Source organism: Thermobia domestica, chromosome 5 (genome assembly GCF_964235325.1).
Source record: "Thermobia domestica chromosome 5, izTheDome1.hap1.1, whole genome shotgun sequence".
NCBI classification, from domain to species: Eukaryota; Metazoa; Arthropoda; class Insecta; order Zygentoma; family Lepismatidae; genus Thermobia; species Thermobia domestica.
Window position 1 is genome coordinate 130,088,579 of NC_137458.1, and position 15,541 is coordinate 130,104,119.

Sequence of the window (15,541 nt, forward strand, 5' to 3'; positions counted from 1 at the left end):
CTCCAGAAATTTGAAATTTTGAAAAGTTGTTAAAATAATGCTTAAAACTATGTTTTCAGTCCTCACATTGCCAAATATTACCAAACACTGACGGCCCCCGGACGCCTGAAAATTTTCAAGTTGTTAAAAGAAACCCTAAAATTGCGTTTTAGTTTCCCCATTGCCGAATACTTTCCAGGGAAGGACCCTCGGAACCACCCCGAAATGAAATCCTCGCTACGATACTGTACATATATTAAATCTGGTAAATATCTATAGTACTATAGAATTTCATACTAATCTATTAAAGATAACTGTATCAGCAAGCCAATGTAACAAGTTTCGACATGTATTTCGAAGAACTGAACACTTTTCGAAAATATAGGTGATGTAACTGACACCCTTGCCTCACCCTGCGGGCGGCCGTGTATACGACAATAATTATACTTTAAGATATGTTTTTAGAAGTTTAGTAAAAGCTATTAACAATCCTTATATTGTGTAAAATGTAAGTGAATGACGTCTTATACGTCATAATAACTATAAATACCACAGTTTCTTTGTCAATTTGGCCGCCTTACACGAATTGACTTTCGAAAAGTTATTTTGAAATTTAAGGTTAAAATAATAGACCCTTCTTGCACTGTGTGTAAATATGACTGAATAAAACATAACACCTGCGTATAATTTCTTATGAAAAGTCGCCCATTACTTAAGACATAATTGAAAATGAATGAATAAAAGAAATGAATTCATCTTAGGGGTGTGTTAGAGGTCTTGATGTGTGCAGAATACTCCCTGGACATAATATCTAGGCTATTTTTACAACAGAAATTGTAAACATAAAAAAATAAAAAAGAAACTACTGCAGCACTAAATTCAGAAAATGTTTGCTTATGCCCGAATACTAAATACAAGCTATTCATTTACTGGTTAGTGAGACGCCATCCCCTCCCCTGTGGAATCCATAAATGTACCTGTATTGCAATATGTTGTGTGTACTTGACAACCGAGAGTAGCAGAGCAATCTTAACGGTACTATAACCACTTGGCCGGGACCCCGCAAGCATTGGGGGGCCCGGCGAACAGAATGGCACGTATTAATTACATGTATTAGGAGCAAAATTTAGTCATAGGGACCACAACACACTTGTTTGTTCTGGGGCCTAGTATGCTGTTAAAACGATACTGGAGTAGATTAGACTGAAGAGTAGAGTAGACGGCAAGCGCGGGGCCCCCTTAGGCGCGGGGCCCGATTGGAAGCAATCGGTGCAATCGGCTTAAGGCCGGCCCTGCATGTTGCAAAGAACATAGTTGGTACTTGTTTATTTCATTTCTAATTCTGGTTGTCTATTTTCAAATTCGAAAATATGCAAAATAAACACAAATGAAAAGAAGTGTTTAATTTAATTTATTTTTATTTTTATTTTTATTTATTTATTTATTTATTTAGTTTACCAAATTGACGAAAAGAGAGCCCTAACTCTGTTAACCATGTAGGATCTCTAAGTTCAGACTTGCTTCTCTGGATAAATCCAGTGGCGTGCGCAAGGGGGAATTCGGTGTTTTAACCCCTCTTAATCAAGATTGTATACAAAAATAAAAAACTGGAAGTTTGAACTCATCTTCCACCCTTTACGAATTTCTGCGTATGCCATTGGATGATTGTATGAATGAATGAAAATGCAGCTATTTTAATTTTAATGTATTAGGAGGGCCACAGTATCTTAGTGGTAGAGCGTTCACTTCTGGTGCGTGGGGTCCCTGATTCGATCCCAGCCCGCGCCAAGTGAACTTTGTGGTGGACAAACACCGTGTGCGAAGGATTTTGTGGGGGTTCTCCTGTTTCCTCCCATTTTATTCACTCCATCATCAATTCATTTCTCATCATCATCGTCTCCTTTAATCTAGCCGCAGCCGGCATAAACGTGGGACGTAAAGCTGAAAGATTTCTGATAGATTATGGAATTAAACTTTTCTTGTTACACAAATTCTGTATTTTCAGCGTCGTTAGTTATTATATGATATTTATTTATCACAAATTATTCTATCCCTCTTTACGCTTCCTCTTCCCCGCGTCCTCGCACTAATATCAACCAATAACTTCCTCTTGGTTTGTGACGTAATCAACCATCATAGGCTGACAGAGGACTTCCAGCAGAAGTATTGTGGCAGTTTGCAGCGAGATTTTAGTTTGTCAGTGCTGGACGGCAATCGCTCGTGTGTGTGTTGTGTTGAGAGAAACAGCGGCGCCGAATACGAGTTTAATCTTGTTCTTTTCTTTTTTTCTCTCTCTCTCACTTAATAATCATTTTCTACGTAACCAATAAAAAACAAGTGTAAAGTTCTGTTTGAGCTCCAAAATCCAGTGAAGATTAGAATGTGTGCCAGAGTTTAGTTTATATTATTTCTAGATAGGAGGAAAAAGGTAAGTTTCTAAATGTTGATTTCTTCTTATTTCTCTTTGTTCCAATGTCATATGAAAGATGATTGTGTTGTTTACCCGAAAGGCCAATCATGTGTGTTGATTTAACTTGCGCAATTACTTTTAAGTTTCCTTACTTTGAACATGAAGGACAAGTGGCGGAAATACAAGACACTAACATGACATTGTGTGTATGTCTTTTTTCTTCTTCTTTTATCCAGACACTTCAAACCGACATGAAACAACAAAGTTTCATGTATAAATTTCTCCTTTCTTCTTCTTTGTCAAGATGTAACATCAGGAATTTCTCTCCGAGTAGAGAACAAAAAGTTTATGAAGAACCGGCCTGACTTTTGTTTAAGAACTTCCTTGTCTAAACGGTTAGGGTTTTCGACTTCGAAGCTGAAGGAACGGAGTTCGTTTTGGAGGGCAGCACGGTGGCTCAGTGGTACAGCCCTTACCTTTGGTGCGTGGGGTTCCTGGTTCGATCCCTGTCCAAGTAAGTTTGTGGTGGACAGCATCGTGTAGTTGGATTTTCTCCCACATTAAAATTCCACCAATTCTTCCATTAGCATTCCCTTCTCTTAATTATTCGTTTCCCTTAATCTAAAGGGCATAATCCTGTGACGTTAAACTGGAAGATTTCATTTCATTCCATTTTCCGAGATCGTTTCGTTGTAAGAGTACACATTAAGATCCCATATGTAGATATATATGTCTTGTGTAGCCATGGTGGTGAAAAGTAATGTTGAATCTCACACCAACAAACAAATTGTCTCTTGTAAGTTTGTGTCTCAATATTGCTAGTAAAAATCAGAGAAAGTTAGAGAGAACAAGGAAAAAAAGATGTGGGTGGATCTGAACTCTTCCTTACAATGAGACTAGCTTAGTCGAAAGTCAGAAGTCGTGGGTTCAAATCCTAAGTAATAAAATTATTAATTCTTTATCTGCTGATCAATACTTGGAGACAAATAATTTCAGCAGAAGAAGGGCTGTGGTGACTCAGTGGTAGAGCGTTCAGCTCTGGTGCATGGGGTACCTGGTTCGATTCCAACTCGCACCAAGTGAACTTCGTGGTAGACAAACACCGTGTGCGTGAGTTTCCTCGGGGTTATTCCGTTTCCTCCCATTTTCTTCATTCCACCATTTCATTCATTTCTATTCATTTCTCATCATCAGCGTCTCCTTTAGCCCACCCCGGGATAATCGTAGGACATAAAACTCAAAGATTTCATTTCATTTCAATTTCAGCAGAAGATGAAAATAAGAAAAAAAAATGAATAACTAACTATGTGGGCTATGAAACCCAGAGCTTAAATGTCACATTCACTTTATTGACTCCTCCATTACTGAAGCTCGTCATTGATTTCTACCCTTAGCCCTGGTCAGACATATTGCAAGTTGACTCCAGTATCTATTTTGTATGCTTCCTTCTGCGACGTCCATCTTAATATTGTCCTCCCATCTGTGCCTAGGTCTTCCTATTGCCGATTGAGTTTCCAATAATAATTTTAAAAGTGTTCCTATTTTCTTCCATCCTGGCTACATGGAATGCTCAACTGAGCTTCTTAGTCTTAATGACTCACAATGTCAGGTAAATTATATAAATTATGCTGTTTCTCGTTATGAAGTGTCCGCCATTCCCCATTTCGGCCCCTCTTGGGTCCGAATATTCGCCTCAGGATTTTATTCTCAAATGCTTTCAGTCTGCGTTCTTCTCTGTAAGTAGGCGACCATGTTTCATAACCATACAGCACAACAGACATAATTATCGTTTTATATATTTTAAAGCTTCAAATTCTTCGACAGAATTTTCGAAAACAAAAGGACTACTAGACTGAATAAATAACATGAATTCCCTGTTTTCAGTCGTGATTTAATTTCTTCGTAAATATAGTTTTGTTCTGTTAATATTGATCCTAAATATTTGAAAGAATCCACTTTGTCAAAAGTATTATTTGATATTTTACACCTATAATTTGCAGTATACAGTCACGGCGAATTTCTATGTATTTTAGTTTTCTGTGCCTTTACTTCTAAACCCGTAGCCGTGCAGGGAAGAAAATACATAGCTATATTTAAATGGGAAGCAGCAAAACAGTATTCATACCGGTACGAAGTATTCCTAGTTGAATCCCAGTCATTAGCGCTGATCCTGTGAGATTGGAGCTCCCGTGCCACCATCCCCCTTAAAACATGCTTCAGCCATCCATATCTGTATTAAGATCCTAATTGATGTCTTGTTACCCCCCCCTCCAAGAATTAGATAGAAATTGGTTCCACTGATCCCAGTCTATATGAGCTTGTGGTACACAACATAACGCTCTGGCTATAGGTTTCTTGTGGTTCTCTCTTGTCTTTCCAATATTTCCATTCCTCATTATTTTTTTCGTTTCCTTGTGTTTATTATTCGTTTCTTTTAACCTATAAGACATTACAGTAGTACCGGTACGTTAAAACTAATTTTGCATCTAAACTTGCGGAACGGGTTCGTTCATTGCATTCCAGCATAGCACTGTTTTTGTGACATTAATTATTATTATTATTATTATTATTATTATTATTATTATTATTATTATTATTATTATTATTATTATTATTATTATTATTATTATTATTATTATTATTATTATGAATTGAAAACAGCTCATAAATTTAACGGCTTTCAAATCTGAAGTCTGTCTTTTCGATATATCTTTTCTATTTTATCGATATGTAGTTACGTGTGAGAGTGATTGAAATGAGATCAGTGGTGATAGACTGTCTTCCACTGAAACTGAAAACGTCAGCCAATTGACAAGCGTTAACCTACTTACAAGATAGATCTCATGCATGCGGGCAGATGTGCCACACTATGAGCATACGGGAAGGATCTGATTCCTTAATACGCAGCGATTAGTACACTTTGGAGAGTTAAAGGAAATCTAGTTTGACTCCTATGATAAGGTTAATCTCTATAACTCCAGAAATTACGATCGGGTGATTTCATTAATCATACAAGTGAAGTACATCTACTCCGTGTAGGCAAAATATAGCCGAAAGCCTTTGAAACCACGAGCGTCATTTCAGATTTTCCATTAGGGGAGAAGTGGAGGTTGTTCACCGAAATGAAGGTTTCGCGTTTTTTATTAATATATGTTGTTTCTTTAAAGAAAAATATAAGGAAGTGTCTTTGGTGTTTGAAAACTTATATCTCTTCCTTTCATGGTGTACGTGTTACGGGAGTACCATACATGGCATCACAACCACACCATATCGTTGCGGTATTTATCCTCTGTATGTGTGGGGAACAGTGTCAAAATGGCCGCACTATTGGAAATATCGACAGACTTGCCATCCACCAGGTCTGCTGAAATCCATCGATAATTGCAGTGTGTATATGCAAATGCAGTGATGTCTCTTAAGGAGATATGTAAGTGGTGCAAATCACTTTAAGAAGGAAAAACTGGTGCGTTGGGGAGGTTGCTGTGTTCATTGAGAGACTAAGCAAGGAGTGCTGAATAATCACAATGCAGAATGTAGCAAAGGGAGTAAACATTTAAGTAAAACGTACCCGTTATGTAATGCATTAGGTACTTGACTACAGAAAAAAGTGTGTTCAATATGGGTACCAAAATTATTATACGAAGACCAGAAAGCCACGCGAATGGGCACAGCTCTGACCCATCTCCAGGATTATCATGTGGAGGGGAATGAGTTTTTGAAAAGTATTATTATCGAATATGACATGCTCCATAAGAAAACGTATTTTGTTACAATATATTATTTTGTTTCCGTACGGACAGTAAATACATGCATTTTTTCAAACTCGGGAGTAGATATTTCCCCCCTGACCTCTCCAGAAAACGCCCCTTTTTAAAACACTTTCAATTATCAGGGGATACTCTTTTTCATTAACTTTCTATTTTGGAACAGAAGATTTATCGTGGACATTGAATATACGCGATCAGTTCGGAAAGTAATCAGGCTACTTAAAATTCCTCGAAATAACATCCCTGAATTCCATTGGATACCGTTGTCAGTAGTTCATGCCATGCCTCGTAGTGAAAAGTCTCGAAGAGGGTCATCTTTCAAAGCACTTATCACGATAGCTTGCATGCTTTTAAGTCCCGAAATGGTGTTCTTGCAAGCTGGATTTGAACCACGTGCCTCGACGCATTGATGGGGTGAGGAACTTGAAGCACGAGGTTCGGTTCTTCAGCCGTTTAAGAACTTTCACATAAAATGCAGAATTGACCATTTGTCTGAGTGATAGAACTTCCTATGGAAAATATCTTAAATTAAAAAAAAAAGACAATGAACATCGATTTTACTTTCTTTGTGTTTATTTGAGCCTTCATTGGTTGAGGAGATTCGGTAGTGTGCACTCAGAACTTGACACTATATCTAACTTCTTGGAATGCATTGTGTCATCCCCTCCTTTCGGAAAGACATCTTTTCAAACCTTTATCGCCTTTCGCTACTCGACTCCTCTGCATTTTGAGTATAACGTAACACACAAACAATGTTCACTTCACAAGTGATGCACGCTTTGTAACAGTTCAGAGCCAACAGACCAGAAGTAGATCGTTTAACTAACACTGCTCATCAACTATCACGTCTGGAAACGACTCTTCGACAGGCTCAAGAAAATAAGTCTCATCTTTCCTTTGGACAATTCTTGAACATGAATACACTATGAAACTATAAATAGTTAGGTCTTGCTAAACATTAAGTCTGTCCTTGTTAATGGAAATGGACCTTGCACTCTGAATGACTAACAGTGGTGAAGGGTAATTTGGAATATTATCATATATCATGGAATGTTTTAGTGTAACTAACACATTGTTGGGAATAAAAGCGAGTTTTGTGTGTGTGTGAGTGTGTAATTAGAAAATAATAAATTCTGATAACTACGGTAATGAAGATTAATCGATTCCATGTACAGGATATGGATAACTACTGTTAAATTCATAGTTACCCGTGGAAATGTTAACGATTTGATTCCATAAACGAAATTGGCTGAGATAATTGCAGTATGAAAAGCTTCATATCCTTTTATCATAGGCAACCAACATTTCTTTGCTGTAGTGTTGATTGCATAAAAGCTAGATAATGCTATAGATTTTAAACGATATATGGACAGTCATAGTTAAAGTCACCGTTACCCTTGCAGGTGTTAATGATTTGATTCCATGAACGAACTCGGTCGAGATAATTCCAGTAAGAAAACCGACATATTCCTTTATTGTAGGGTGAACTCACTCGTGGCTAAGCGGTTAGTGTACGCGCCTTTGTCGTGAAAGACCCGGTTTCGATTCCCTGCGGGAGCTCATGTGCTTCGAATTCCACGTTAATCAGTAGGTCCACGTCTCATATAGCCTAGCTGCTGAACGGGACGCTAAACTAAAATCAACTCAACTCAACTCAACTTTATTGTAGGTAACCAACATTCCTTTGCTACTGTGAAAATTCCATAGAAGCTAGGGATTGTAGGAAATTTTATTGATTTTAAATGTGATATGAATCGTTACCGTTACCCATGACCCGTCGGAGTCTCTAACCAACCAGAAGACAAGTTTAGTGCTTTTTGCCCTGATGTATATATGTATATTGTCTCAAAAAGGACACTACTGTCCTAGTCTACAGGGCATAATCGTGAGACGTTAAACTGAAATATTTCATTTCATTTTTAATTTCGTTCAAGTGATCGTGTGGATTAACGGATGGACAGACAGATATATTAACAATACAATCTTCTAAGTTCCACTACAGGATCCTAATAAATTAACAAAATGTAAAGGCAGTATTGTAAACACAATGTTTTAATATTAATCAATACAGATTCTGATGTCAAAAGATGAACATGTTATCACTTAGTTACTGTGGTTGCCTTACAGGCAAAAATTCTTTTTTATAAATTCACGAAAGGACGGAAAAAGTTATGTAACAACGTTCTCCGTAATCAATCTTTACCTTGAACTTCATGATAGAGAACAGGTTATGGAAATATGGAAAATTTTCATTATATAAAAAATATATGTAGACCTATCATATATTGTTGTTTGTGAATGCTTCTGTACGAAAACTAGTTTAAAAGCGGATGTGTAAACGGTACAGGATAACAACTATAGGTTCGTCATGCGAATATTTGTGTTTTTGTTTATTGCCGTATTGTTAAGCGTCTTGTGTTAATTAGACGTGAATTATAAAGGTGAGCGCACTCACAAGGATAAAGAAAAAAACATACATTTATAGGAAACAGACAATGCTTTTAAGACTTATTATGATCCCGCGTAGCGTAGTTACTAACGCTCTCATCTTTGGTGCGAAATATCTCGGGTTCGATTCCCGGTGGGGACACTCGGTCGACAAAGTGTAAAAAAGCTTTTTTCAGACCAGCCATTCTGAGTGAGGTTTTCCTGGGTTCTTCTCATTCACACCAGGCAAATGCCGGAATAGTACCTAACGTACAGGTCCCAGGCCGCTTCTTTAGTTTCCTAAATCTTCCTTCCCTGCCTTTCCTTGGATGGTGTGATCGCCGAGGGACGTTATCCCTCATACGTGACGGGCTAACATGGCCATAGGTTCCGAAATCCCAGAAATCTAATTCATAATCCTAATTCTCAGGACTTATTTCGATGTTGTTTAAAGTGAATCTTAAGATTCTCTCGAATTTATCGAATATGGTGATATTTAAGAGAAATAATAAGTTTTCCGATTGCGGAGAAAGTTTATCGTTGATTGATTTTATTAAATCTTTGCTATAAGAGTACACACTGCACTTCCTTAATGTTGAACAGGTTTGTTCCATATACGAATATTTCGACCTAATTCTTGTTCAAAGAATACCGTAAATACCAATAATTTGTTTTTGAGTCTTTCAAAAATTTGACTAAGTCCAAACTAAATATGACCCTTTTCGAACATCAAAACTGTATTTCGTTTTTCATATTTTCAAAAAAAAAAAAAAAATCTATTTTTATTTTCTTTTATTATTTTGCTCTCGAAAAATTCATTTTTCGATATGGGGAAAAACTGTGAACACTCGTGTTCTTTCTGTAAACAATATTTTATTGTTACTAAACTACAGTTACAGAGAGCGTAAAATTAAACCACGTGACTAGAAAAAGAAGAATATTTTGAATATATTCTTAAATAGTCATTACTATTAAACGACGCCATATTAGCGCACAATAAGATTGTTCTATTTAATTTCAGTAAAGGAGCAGAGCCTTATCTCTTTCTGAAGTTGCGTTTCGTTTCCTTTGTTTGTAGTTTCAAATAGATAGAAAAGGAAACTCTGTTCTTTCATAACTTTCAAGATTTCTCTTCATTTTCGCTTTGCATCAACATTTTTCCATCTTCACTTGGGCCACATGGATACCAAATGGCCCAAGTCGAAAATTGAAATTTTGCAGGAGAGAAATTTAAAGAGCTACACCTCATGATCAATTCATATTTATGTTATGATTTTTTTTTTTTTTAACCAAAACCATAACTGTGTACTTTATGGTCTTATAATTTACTGTTTACAATAATCTTTTTAAAAAGGTATTCATGTGTAGAACTGAATGAAAGCATTTATCCATTCTTTTTTCAGTTTTATTGATTTAGGCCACTGGCATCCAAGTGGTACAATTGTATATATATTTAGTCTCGTTTTCAGGGGAATCGAGGCGATACGGGAAATTTCACGAACACCGTCTTAAATCGCGTTCCCCATTTTAGTATTACATTATTCATAGTAAAGAAACTCAAAGTGAGTCTCTGAAGGACATAAGAAACATTTATCTATGTCTAAAGATGCACAAGTGATCATTACACAATGACTTCAACAATAAATGTGGTTTAAATGTTGTTGTACCACACCCTTCGTGGGTCTCACGTGATTCGGAAGGATTCTTATATCTTCTACATGAAATTAAGAAGAAAAAATTAGATCATAAATTTTGTACATAAATTTACGAAACGAGACTGGAATATTTTCGAGACGAGATGTGTAAAGCTTTCTGAGGATCGAGACGAGGCGAGAAAGAATTCTTCGAGAATTGAGACGAGACGAGGCTTCTGAAAATACATGTGAGACGAGAAATAAAGTTTCTCGTCTCCATTTCATTTCGGGAGCAATTACTTTCTGAGCTTTCACGTACGCTACGCCTCTGATACGTATTAAGCAAATCAAAATTTCCATGTAAAGTTTAGTCAAGATCGGTTACGTTTCATAAAGATTTGATTTGATTTTGAGTTTTTAGCGTCCCTTTCAGCAACGAGGCTACATGAAACGTGGATGTACAAATTAACATGAGTTCCGAACCACATGAATTTCTTCCGGGAATCGAACCCGGGTCTTCCACGCCAAAGGCGCATACTCTCACCGCTTAACCACGTGGATGTACAAATTAACATGAGTTCCGAACCACATGAATTTCTTCCGGGAATCGAACCCGGGTCTTCCACGCCAAAGGCGCATACTCTAACCGCTTAACCACGAGGGTGCTCATTTTGTAGATTGCGTACGATATATATTGTATGTCTTTGTGAAATATTAAAAAAAAAGGAAAAGAAAAATCAAAAGAATGGAGAAAATGTAACACTTACACTATGCCCCACATACTTTGGTGCCAGAGACAATAAAAGAGTGGGCAGTTACCCTTTCTTCCTCACTTTTGGTTCCTTCTTCACTTCCCTTACGTAGAAGGGAAAACAAATATTTCTTATATAAACAGTTATGACTTTAAAGGTTCCTCACAAAGAATGAATTGTTCTGTTCAAAACTTAATATTATGATACTCCTACGTTTCAAATATATGCAAATTTTAACAAATTTCAGATATTAGCTATTTAGGAGCTTTGAAGCAGGAATTAACCCTCCACGTATATAAGCTGGGTGAACGAGCGAAAGATTTCAACGTATTTGTATAAGTTATTAACAACCTGAATCTGTAACTGAATAACAGTTTCATGTTTCAAATACAAGTTGTAGAATTGAGAGTTTCGGAAAATATTCATTGCATGATATATTAGGAAAAAACAAGGACTTTCAGAAATAGGTCATTATATGGCATATTAGAAACGAGTTTTGAAAATAAGTCATTGTATAACATTTAGAAAAAAAAAAAAACAAGCAGTTTTCAAAATAAGTCATTGTTTAACATTTAGAAAGAAAAAAAACAAGGAGTTTTGAAAATAAGTCATCCTATATCGAAAAACAACTTGAATAGTATAATGATGAACACTGAATAAACTCATTTGATGTGAAACTGCATCTATAAAAAACTATATTTTGTTCGATGTTATAAGAACATATAATCCAAACGGACAGTCAAATTGGGAATACATTACTCATTATATGCTCGTATGTACAATATATTCCAGTCTTAACTACCTTTCTTTGAGGATATGTTAAAGAACTTAACAATTTTCATTGCAACACTTGTATAAAAATAAAAGCACTATAATTATTATTCCCACGCACAGACTAATATCGTATATTCGTGATCGCGTGTTACTGCAGAAGTGACTAAAACAAATACATAACATTAATAACATGTCGGAGATTATATTTTCATAAGTAGGTAAACGATAAGTAGGTATACTTCAATGAATACAGTACTTACCAGTGGAATTCAAACGGGCAAGAAAGAAAGAACGATTTAAACATCCATCACCAAAAGTTTTAAAATCAGTTGGACAAAGCTGACTACAAAGATTGACGTAACCCTTTCGTTATATGCAACCTACCTTACTTCGTTGAGTAGCTGGTTGTCCCATACTTTAGGGTAAGTTTTTCCTCAGACGACACAGGAATTATTTGTTTTCTTTTTTAAATAATTAATTGATTATTCATTTTTGAAAAATATTTTATACACAAGAACCTTCATTGGAAATAACTTGTTGGGTTAATGAAAACCGCATCGAAATATAAGCAATGGTTCTTGATATAATCGCGAATACCTACATACGAACATACGTACATAAAAATCAAACTGAGAACTCCCTTTTTATAAGTCGGTTAAAACTGAGAGAGAGAGAGAGAGAGAGAGAGAGAGAGAAGTGAGAAATGAACAAGTGCGCTCTTAGGCATTATTTTCATAAACAGTAATAAAGCTTGTTTCAAATTATCACAGCTGGCATAATTTGCAGCATCTTGATGATGTTGAATACCTATGTAGTTCTTATTTTCATTTCGCTCATTGATTTCTATGGGGAATTATTTTTCAGTTTACTTTAAAATAGACTGAAATTTTAATGATTTGATTTTTACTGATTTCTCCCTTAGGTCTACTTAACTCTTGCTCTTTTCTAAAATGAATTTGCATCGTTTTAAATAACAGACACGTAATAACAGATATTTATATAAGATCTAAAGAATCCTGTAGAATCAAACCACTGAAATTTCAGTTTATTTTAAAGGAAACAGAAAAAATAATTCCTCATAGAAGTAAGTTGGCTAAAAATTAAATATGACGCAGGTTTTCGACACTGTTAATTTACTATCAGTATACAGTGAATGTTTAATGAAGGAAGCATTAATGGAAATTAGAGACTTCAAGATTGGAGAGCAGATCATTAACAAGATCAAGTATACAAATGTACGGTCATTATAGCCTAGAACCGAAGAAGGACTACAGGAGATAATAGTTGTTCCTAGGGAACTATATGGAACGGAAATCAACATCGAAAATTCGAAAATCATGAGAGTATCCCGTGGAAACGCACATTTACGGGTCAGAGTAGAACAAAGAGAACTTGAGGAGGTCGATCATTTCAAGTATCTGGGAAGTATTTTGACGAGAGACGCTTACTGCACCAAAGAGATGTGGTCAAAAATAGCCATGGCTAGAGAAGTATTCTTCAAGAAAAGATCACTCTTAACTAGCAGGCTCAATATTGGACTTAGGAAGTAGTTTGTCGAATGCTCTGCTATGTGCGGAGCATTGGATTGTATGGTTCAGAGACGTAAACATTACGAAAGTTAGAGAAAAATATATTTAGAGAGCTTCGAAATGTGGTGTTGGAAGAAGATGGAGAAGATAAAATGAACAGAGAGAGTAACAAACAAAGATGTTTTAAAATAGATAGGAGAGAAGAGGACGCTTCTAGCCACCATCCTTCGTAGGAAGGCCAATTGAATTGGGCATAGCATGCTAAGAAATTGTCTTCTTCATACCGCCATAGAAGGAAAGATGAAAGGAAAGCGAGGAATAGGAAAAAGAAGAACACAGCTGATTGATGATTTGAACAATAGAAGAAAGTATTGGGAGTTAAAAGTGGAAACTGAAGACCGAGAAACGTGGAAGAAACTCTTCCAGGTCCAAATCTAAAGTTAATAATAATAATAATAATAATAATAATAATAATAATAATAATAATAATAATAATAATAATAATAATAATAATAATAATAATAATAATAATAATAATGAAAACTTCATTAGTCTCAGGACCTGCCAAAAGGCAGAATACTTAATAATAGTGCCATACCGGATTTTATAGGACTAATATTATTACGGAAATTGGTACAAATATATATTCATAGAAGAACTATTCATATTTTTTAAAATGTTTCTTTTTCTCTTTACTAGATTCTTATAGATATTCGAAATCTTAAGAAAACTGAAAATTCATGCTTTAACTCTTAAATGTATCCCCAGATTCTTCAAAAATAAAGCTTAAATTCAAATTACTGCCGTGCTACTGTAAATCTATATGCACTAACTAACTAACTAACTAACTAACTAACTCTATGGCCTATGGAACCCGAAGGTTCAATGACGCGTTCACAAAAGCTCTCCACTGACTTCTATCCTTAGCCAATTGGATCCAGTTTCTACATTGCATTTCTATCTCTGCGAGATCCATCTTAATATTGTCCTCCCATCTGCGCCTGAGTCTTCTAATGGTCATTTTCCGATTGGTCTTCCAGTCAAGACTTTCAAAGCGTTTCTACTTTCTTTCATTCTAGCTACATGACCTGCCCACCTAAGCCTCCTAGACTTCACGACCCTAACAATTTTGGGTAAACTGTATAAATTATGTAGTTCCTCGTTATGAAGTTTCCGCCATTCCCCATTTCCGTTCCTCTTGGGTCCGAATATTCGTCTCAGGATCTTGTTCTCAAATACTTTCAGTCTATGTTCTTCCCTCAGAGTAAGCGACCATGTTTCGCAACCATACAGAACAACAGGCATGATTATCGTTTTCTATATTTTAAACTTCAAACTCCTCGACAAAATTCGCGACGACAAGAGATTTTGAACCGAATAGTACACGAATTCCCTGCTTTTAGTCGATATTTAATTTCTTCGTGAATATGATTTTCATCTGTTAACATTGATCCTAGATATTTGAAAGTGTCCACTTTATCAAAAGTATTATTTAATATTTTAACGTATCTATAATTTGCCGTATTACGGTTCCGACGCACTTCCATGTATTTAGTTTTCTCTGCATTTACTTCTAAACCCATGTCCCTGCAAGCGTTTAATAAGATCTCTGCACTTCTTTCTAATGTTCTCCTATCAGCCCCTATTAAATTTACATCATTAGCATATGCCATAAGCTGGTGAATACCGTACAGATAAAAATAAAAGTTCTTTAATTATTGTTATTTATGACAAATTCCTTTTGAAATTTGTTATTTATGACAAATTCCTTTTGAAATAATTACCAAGAAAACCTTCACAGAGAATAAGTAACCGGCTCCAGGCTTTGAAAAATAAACTAATCTAATTGCATTTCAAGTTTGTAATCAATATCGTGTTCTCATCGTTCCTTTTTTTGCTTCCTCTTACAAAAGTTTGGTTGTAATCTCACGTTTATGGTTTCCCTGAGAAACTTCTCTTCCAGTCACAAAAAGTTACATATTTATATATTGTTTAATGGTAAGGATAGTGATGTAATTATTTGGTCGTATTATTTTTGTTCGTGGTATGCTACGTTATAAACTTACTGTTTTCAGTTTCTCACGTTACGTAAGTATCTAATAAAATCAGACTTTGGTCTTGGATAGTTGCCAAATCCTGAAATCACAAATGAGAACGATTTTAAAGTAAATTTAGAATCAAGGAGTACAAGAACTTTAGATTGATGGAGGCGTTTTCTGTCGAGTAGTATTGTTATTTGCATGTTTTAAGATTAAAATTAAATTACGGA

The 15,541-nt window shown here is 35.7% G+C and overlaps 1 protein-coding gene across 1 annotated transcript in view; it reads left to right on the top strand.

Annotated features, from left to right (window-relative positions):
- The first annotated feature begins 2,156 nt into the window (after window positions 1-2,156).
- LOC145686127 (protein croquemort-like) overlaps window positions 2,157-15,541 on the top strand; it is a 100,497-nt gene continuing 87,112 nt past the window's right edge. Inside the window, exon 1 of the mRNA XM_081759103.1 lies at window positions 2,157-2,407. The gene's annotated coding sequence lies outside the window, so the exon portion shown is untranslated. The remainder of the gene's footprint in view (window positions 2,408-15,541) is intronic.